Here is an 8174-nt window from a genome sequence, read left to right as displayed (position 1 = left end):
CACGGCCTTGCGGTTTGAATTGTGGTTTTTTGCAGAATCGACACTCTTCTAACTTGTCATCTTTTTTCCAGTAGATCATGCAGTTGTCGATTCAAACATCAATCATCTCCGAAGGCAACCCAAGACTATAAACCAATTTCTGAATCTCATAATAAGATTCAGCAGACACGTTGTCTTCTGGCAAATTCTCTTTAAACAACTCCGCCCATGCATCAATGCAATTTTCAGGTAAATTATGACCCGTTTTAATATTCATCATCCCAGCTGCTAGAGACAATTTAGAGAGACCTTCTCTACAACCAGTGTAGATTGGTTGATTTGCAGCATCTAGCATTTCATAAAACCTTTTTGCATCCAAATTAGGTTCTTCTACATTTCCAGTTCCATCAGCTATTGTTGTAGTTGTTTATAAGAATGCATCAGTAATCATGTCTTGAACCCTATCATGATCTACCATATGCTCCTCTTGATGGTAATTATATTCATTATGCAAATGATTCGGTTCTTCATTATTACCAGCATCCCCAAAATTATTATTACTACTACTAGCTTCATTTCCACCATAACCCTCTCCGTGTTGATACCAAATATAATATTGTGGTGTAAATCCCTGGTGTACTAAATGCTTCCATATAGTTTCACTATGTGCAAATTTTGAATTCTTGCATTTCCGACAAGGGCATAACATCTTACCCCTTTCCTGCGTGAGCGGTGTAGAGCCCGGCTGGTACATGAAAGTCTCTAGCCAGCTCAGAAATGCATTCGTCACTCTCCCTTCCGAATCTGTATCGGAATACATCCAACTCCGTAACTCGTAAATATTACCGCCATCCGCCATTTTTAAAAAAAAAATTTGGGAATTTTTGGGGGGAATTTTTTTTTTTAGGATTTTTTTGGGGAATTTCTTTTGGGAAATTTTTTTTTCCTCAGATTTTTTTTTCTTTGTTTTCGTTTCTGAGTTGTGAGAGAGTGAGTTGTGAGAAATGACATATATATAGAAAAAAATTCGAGTTTGGTAGGTGAAGTATAACAAGGATTTTACTAGGAATATTTTACTGGGGTTTTACATCTCTCTTACATCTGTTTTACAATGAGTTTACAACGAAATTAGGCAATTCAAAGCGCATTCAATACACGTTTTCACCAATGAATAACGGTAACATGTGTCGTCGTAATATCCTCGTAAATTTACGACGAAGATTGTTTGCCACGTACTTTCGTCGTAAATTTACAAGGTATTTACGACGAAACGTTTTCATTGTAATTTTACGTCGTCGTTACGACGAATTTCAGTTTCGTCGTAACATCCTCGTAAACTACTTGTAAGTTTATGAGGAAAGATTTTCCTCGTAATGTTTCATCGTTACGGAAACGTTTTCTTGTAGTGACAATTGAATTTATATGATATTAACATGGATATATAGTACATTTTTAATATTGATATCTGCTAAAGAATATTTTATACTCATATTATTTTTGATCATTTGTATTTCTTTATAACAAAATTTTGAAATCACTGATAACAATAAAAAATTTGTGGGATGTTTAATAGTTTTCGTAATTTATAATTTTAAAAACATTAAATGCAAAGTTTAAAATCTAAATATTAAATTGTCAATATTTGTTCAAAAAGTTTATCAAAACAATTCAGAGCACATTTCGAAATTAAAATACTTATGTATTTTATATGGAATATAATTTAGTTTAAAAAAATATTATTATACACATATATAATATTTATTAAATGATACTTCCTACTTATGTAATTTCGTAATCATTTGTATCTTGTTATAACAGAAATTTTAAACCATGGATCACAAAAATTTCAATGTGAGATTTTTAACAATTTTAGTCATTTATAGTAGTTTTTAAAAATTCAAGATATAACATATACGAAAAAATCTAAATTTTTATTATATAGTTAATGTGGTTGTTTAATTTATTTTTATAAGTTAAAATTTAAAAAAATGATAGAGAATAGACTAATTTTTATCAAATCTTTATTATTCAAAATTATTAATTGTCATATATACTTTAGCCACATTAGGTAATTCCGTGATTTTTATTTAAGGAAACAATGAAGAACATTCATGATTAATTTATGGTTAGTTTAATAAAAATCTTATTTTATATTTATATGGACCAACATATTTTTTTAAGGATTCTCAGAATGATTGTGGTAATGACACGTGGATACAAAAATATGTTGTAATGCTTCTCTTTTAATATATAAGGGATCAGCTATATCCGATATCAAATTGTTTTTTAAATATAAATATATCTGATATCAATTATCTAAAGCGATTTTCTTCACTACAGGGAAAAGTTTAATAATAATCTTTAGTGGAAAATATGAAAATACTTTAGGTTACTATAAACCCTGATCAGGGATTCATATCCAACCATAGGCTATACCAAGACAGGGGTGAGAAGACCAATTATCTTTGTATGAAATTGTCACTATGAAATAAATTATATCAGAAACATGTGAATCAGCTTTTTCGTTCGTTAGGTTGAACGACAAGAAACTGTAGAGGGGAAGAAGCAAAATTATTGGACAGGAATCGGTTCCTACACACTATCTTTTTGTCTTATCAAAGCACAGCGTTCTAGAAAAAAAAAACTTTGAATAAGAAAAAGTGATGATTTGATAATTATAATCGTATCATTTACCTTGTTGTTGAATAATATGCCATCAATCATTTGCTTTATGATGTTCCACCTTTCTTCTCTTTCTTACTTTATTTCGTGTATATTTGGTGATGGCCTTGCTTCTTTTTTGTTTTTTTTTACTGAACGACCTTGGTTTTCTTATGTATAAATATTTACAAGAGACAATTTTGGTGGACAATAAAACCTATCTTTTGTATTTGAAATTAACAAAAATAGCTTTAATATATAAGAGATGAACTGATCGTACATAAATCGAAGTTTTACGTTCACCATTTGTTACATTTAGAATGTAGGGATAGTCTACGCTTCGGAAGCGTATATGCAAAAGGCAAGAAAAAAGACATAACTAGTGAAAATTTTTATATTTCGTTTTACCGAAGTTAGGTGTACAATTACAAATACCTTTCTTCAATTACTTTCTTTGAAGTTGTGGGCAAATACCATTGAAGCTATTTTGCTGAGGAGCTTTCGTAAAATCAAGTTGACGGATTCAGACTCTCGTTCGATTCCAATATTATATGTAGATATAATCAAAAGATATCATGAAGGGTTTATTTATATTTATGCCACAACTATTAATGTAAGAGTGTTTAAATATTAAACTAGTTTTAAAAAGTTACTGAGATAGTTGGCTACTCATCAATACTATTAAAATAGAAAGAATCCTAAAAAATCTACCTATCAAAGTTGTTTGGACCCTTTCATTTTTTAGTTCAACCTGTAATATAAAACTAAATATCGTAACATGCCTTTATTATAGCAACAACTTAAAACTTATTACATTTTAATAAATAACCACGATTTCCAACAATTATTATAACGACAATTGTTATCTATTTATATTTTAGCAACCCACATTATTTCAATCACACGAATGTACAAGATATCTTGACTTTTTTTTTTGTCATCAGATATCTTGACTTTTAAAACATTAATTTTAAACTCTTGACTTTTGAAAATTTGATTGAAAATATATCAGATGTTTCATATGTTAGTTTAATTATACCAAGTACCAACATCCTTTAATATTTCTACATTATATCAAAGGAGATAAAATGTTTCGAAACATAGGGTTTATGTTTGGATATGTGGGTATGGGTTCTTCGGATCCTAAACGTTTGACATAACTAAATATTTTAAAATCTATAGTTTAAGTTAGGGTCGGTTCTTTTTGGTTCTGGATTGGTTCGGACTCATAATTCAAATATCTGTAAAATAAATTTGATTTTGAATACATAACAGGTTTGGATTGGTTTGGGTATTAGAATAAAAAAAAAACATGAAGTACCCAAAACACAAAAAAAGACTTGAAACACAAAAATACCCGAAATCAAAACAAATACCCGAAATCCAAACAATTACCTGAAAATATTCATATACTCAAAAGATCTAAAATTTTACCCGTAAACCTGATCCGGGGAACCCAAAACACCCAAAATTTTACCAACCCAAAATATATTTTTCTAAAATTGAAATTTTACCCATAACCCCAAACTATAACCGAAAAACCCGAACCAGAAACTTAAAAATATCTGTAATGCCGAAAACATATATGAAATACCAAACATACCTAATATACACAAATCATTCAAGGTACTTTGGGTACCCGATCGAATCTCGGATAGGACCCAAACTAGAACAGAGATTAGCGGTCCAAAAAGATGTTGAGTAGGTACTTTGCCCAAGACTCAGACCCGAACTGCACATGTACCCAAAACACAAAAAAGACTTGAAACACAAAAATATCCGAAATCCAAACAAATACTTGAAAAATATTCATATACTCAAAAGATCCAAAATTTTACCCGTAAACCTAATCCGGAGAACCCAAAACACCCAAAATTTTACCAACCCAAAATATATTTTTATAAAATTGAAATTTATCCATAACCCCAAACTATAACCAAAAAACCCGAACCAGAAACTTAAAAATATCTGTAATACAGAAAACATATATGAAATACCAAATATACCTAATATACACAAATCATTCCAGGTACTTTGGGTACCCGATCGTGTCTCGGATAGGACCAAAATGGAACAGAGATTCGCGGTCCAAAAATATATTGAATAGGTACTTTGCCCTGGATTCAGACCCGAACTGCTCCTGTATTTTCGGGTTGGTTTTGGATTTAATTTTTCAGGTCCGACAAACTGTAAAATCGTATGAAAAAGTTAGATAAAATATACAGATAAAATCTGAAATAATAATTTATAACAATCAAAACATTAACTCATATAAAACTTTTTTATAATCCAAAAAACCTGCATTTTTAAGCGCGGGTCAAAATCTAGTTTTCATTAAAATCGCATTGACTTCTAAACATGGCAAAGTACTACGGAGTGAAGATAAGAAAGAGGACTAGGAAAAAATAAAAAGGACTGAAGTGAAGGAGAAGTATCAACCCATTGTTATAAAAACAAACATAAAACCCTAAGTAATTTCAGTGTAAACTCTTTGAATATCATCCTTCCATTGTCAATTAAACCAAATTTTCATAATTGCATGACATCCAACCACTCAACCACTCAATCTTTCATCTTTCATATATTTGGCATCCGGAAGATGAATGATTGAACCCTTTCGACATTCAGATTCATGATCCTTCCGACTAACGTTTGGAAAAAAATAATTAAACAAGAGCTATATGATGAAACCAACGATCTTCATTAGTTTGGCCAAGATATTCTTAGTATTCATCTTCTACATCCTCATGAAATACTGAAACGCCATTATAGCTTTAGCACGAAATCTCTTCAATTTGAGGGAAATAAATTTGGTCCATGTTTGTCTAAAGAACCTATAAACCAGTTAATGAAGTGAAAAAGCTAATGTGTTACAAAAAAAAAAGTGAAAAAGCTAATTTACAAAAGTAAGAATATAGAAATCACACCATTTATGTTTCCAGCCATTGAGTTTATATAAATTTCTCCAATCTTTCGAAATATCACAACCTCGGTTGACAACTAAACATCGAGGAGTTGTACATTCAGATTTTATCCAAATATAAGACTGCAATTAATACATATCAAGCACACTAATATTACACAATAGATTGAGTCCACATAAACCAAAAAATCATATTAAGGTATTGATTGGTATGACAGTTGATAAAGCAGTAACAATATGCACCCAAATCAATATGCTGCACAAACAATATGCTATATTAATTATAATGCAATTATATGAATGGTAAAGCTGTAGCATTTAAGATACTAAAAATACATAATAATAACTAAACGAACTAATGGAAAAAAAGAGAACAAATTATCACGTAAACATTTTTCCAACCACTATAAAAGTCATACCAAAAAGGTTAGCTAAAATAATTATCTAGAATCCCAAATACTTTCTGTAATGGAGTTTTATAATGGTTAGGAAAATTTTTACGTGATTTCTTTGTTTTCTTTGTTTTTAATTAGTTTTTAAGTTATTATTACCAATCAGATAATTGCATTACAATTAATATAACATACTGCTTTTAAAGCATATTTTTATTTTGTTTTATCATCTGTCATACCAATCTAAGCCTAAAAGCATCTCTAACACAACTTCATTTTCTATTATAAACTTTATTTTTAAATAAAATATTTTAGAGTTCTAATACGTGATGAAGTCAAAACTGGAATTTCTCTAAAATAATGTCGTTATATTTCTTAATATTTTTTTATTCTACAAATCTATACTATTAAAACAGAAACATTAAAAATCTACTTAGAAATGCATAATTGGACCATTACATTTATTTAACTTTCTCTGATTTCACCTAAAACTAACTTAATTATTATTAAATATATACCCTAGACTAACACATTATTTAAATATTTCCAAAATAAGATATGTAAAAAGTTGTTCTTAAGTATTTTTCTAAGATTGCATTTTAATGATATATTTTAGTATCTTTTTATTTAAAATGTAAATATATATTTCTTTGTAATATATATTTCTTTAAATAAATATATAATATGTAAACAGATGTGATTTAAATAAAACATCTAAGGTTGCTGTGTATAAATAATTAAAAATCACATACTTAATTAAAAAAAACTCAACGATAATTTCAATATTGATACATAAATAAACTCATCAATCACCTACCTTTGGTCCATCCAAAATTAAAACCCTAGCTTCTCTCTAGTGACTAGATGGCGATGCAGCTCCTGGAATCAACAAGTTCCTTTGAATTTTTGATCCTACTTTGACCTTTTCACTCATCGGTGAGTGATCATTAGACAATCCTTCGGTCCTTCGGTCCTTTGTTTTTGTTTCTTTCCGATTCAGAGTGGATCCTGAAACTCATCGGTTTACCATCTTTCTGTCCATCTTGTGGCGTATCATCGTATGTTCTACACCACTCGAGAGTATTTTTTCATTCCAACAGTGGAATTTTCTCGTTAGAATTTCACTGGTTAAGTGAATCCTTGTTCACGTAAACATCACATATTTGGATAGCAATTGCCTCGATATGACAGATAGAAAAGGAAAAGGTATTTGCTATGAAGACGATGACGACGCGCCAATCCTTTTGGCTGATCAGACTGATCATGAAAAAATTTAAGAGTATCGTCTTTCTCTCATCGGCACAGTGTTAAACCCATTTAAACAGAACGTTGTCAAACTGATCGAGTTTATACCAAATTATTGGAAGATGCATGAGCGTATCACTGCAACTGTATTGAGAAATGGGAGATTATTTATTTTATTTTTTACAACGAAGATGACCTACATGAAGTTCATGAATTGAGTCCTTTCCATTCGTTTTGGTTCGTTGGGAACTTGTGGCAGATGAAGATTATCCTTGGACAATTCCATTCTCGAGCTACTAGATGTTCCTGCACACCTTGGGACTGATGGTAATCTTAACAGTGTTGTAGATAAGTTGGGTCTCGTTCATGAATTTGATGCCACTGTGGGAAAGATATGGGTTGATATTGACATCAGTAAACTGATATATGGTGTTTTATACATCTTGTATATATGCTTTTAAATTGGTTTTCAAGTCTTTATCGGGTTTTCCTAGTCCTTTTCGAGTCATTACAGGTCTGGAGTTGCATTGGATGAGAGATGCACCAGCTGGAACAAAAGAGGCAGAAAACAATGCAATTTGGTGATTTTCCCGCAGAACAGTCTTGATGACTGTTCCGGATAGCGGAGCACCCGAGTGACTGTTCTGGATAGAGCGGAACAACCCGAGTGCCTGTTCCAGCGGAACAACCCGAGTTCCTGTTCCAGCGGCATAATATTTTATATCCCAGCCGCCTGTGGCTTTGATATATCTTCTTTTTCTGTTTCTCCTGACTATTCTACGCTACTTCTTACACAAGGAACCAGACTTGAGCTTTGAGAGATTTGTGATTTGATACTTTGTAAAGGGAGAAGGCTCCATCTCTCTCACCATAGAGAAGAACCCCATGAACCCTTATTCTATTTTGTCTACACATGTTTTATCCAGTCTCTGTCTCTGTGTTTTCTCTGTTCATGGCTGAGTAGGCAACTTGCC

At 31.1% G+C, this 8174-nt stretch overlaps 1 protein-coding gene across 1 annotated transcript in view; it reads left to right on the top strand.

Moving 5' to 3' along the window:
- LOC106305013 (CLAVATA3/ESR (CLE)-related protein 41-like) overlaps positions 1-2560 on the top strand; it is a 9442-nt gene extending 6882 nt beyond the window's left edge. Inside the window, exon 2 of the mRNA XM_013741391.1 lies at positions 2513-2560. The gene's annotated coding sequence lies outside the window, so the exon portion shown is untranslated. The remainder of the gene's footprint in view (positions 1-2512) is intronic.
- The last annotated feature ends 5614 nt before the right edge of the window (positions 2561-8174 follow it).

The sequence above is a fragment of the Brassica oleracea genome, chromosome C7 (assembly GCF_000695525.1).
Source record: "Brassica oleracea var. oleracea cultivar TO1000 chromosome C7, BOL, whole genome shotgun sequence".
Classification (NCBI taxonomy): Eukaryota; Viridiplantae; Streptophyta; class Magnoliopsida; order Brassicales; family Brassicaceae; genus Brassica; species Brassica oleracea.
This window is presented reverse-complemented; position numbering and strand designations above follow the sequence as displayed.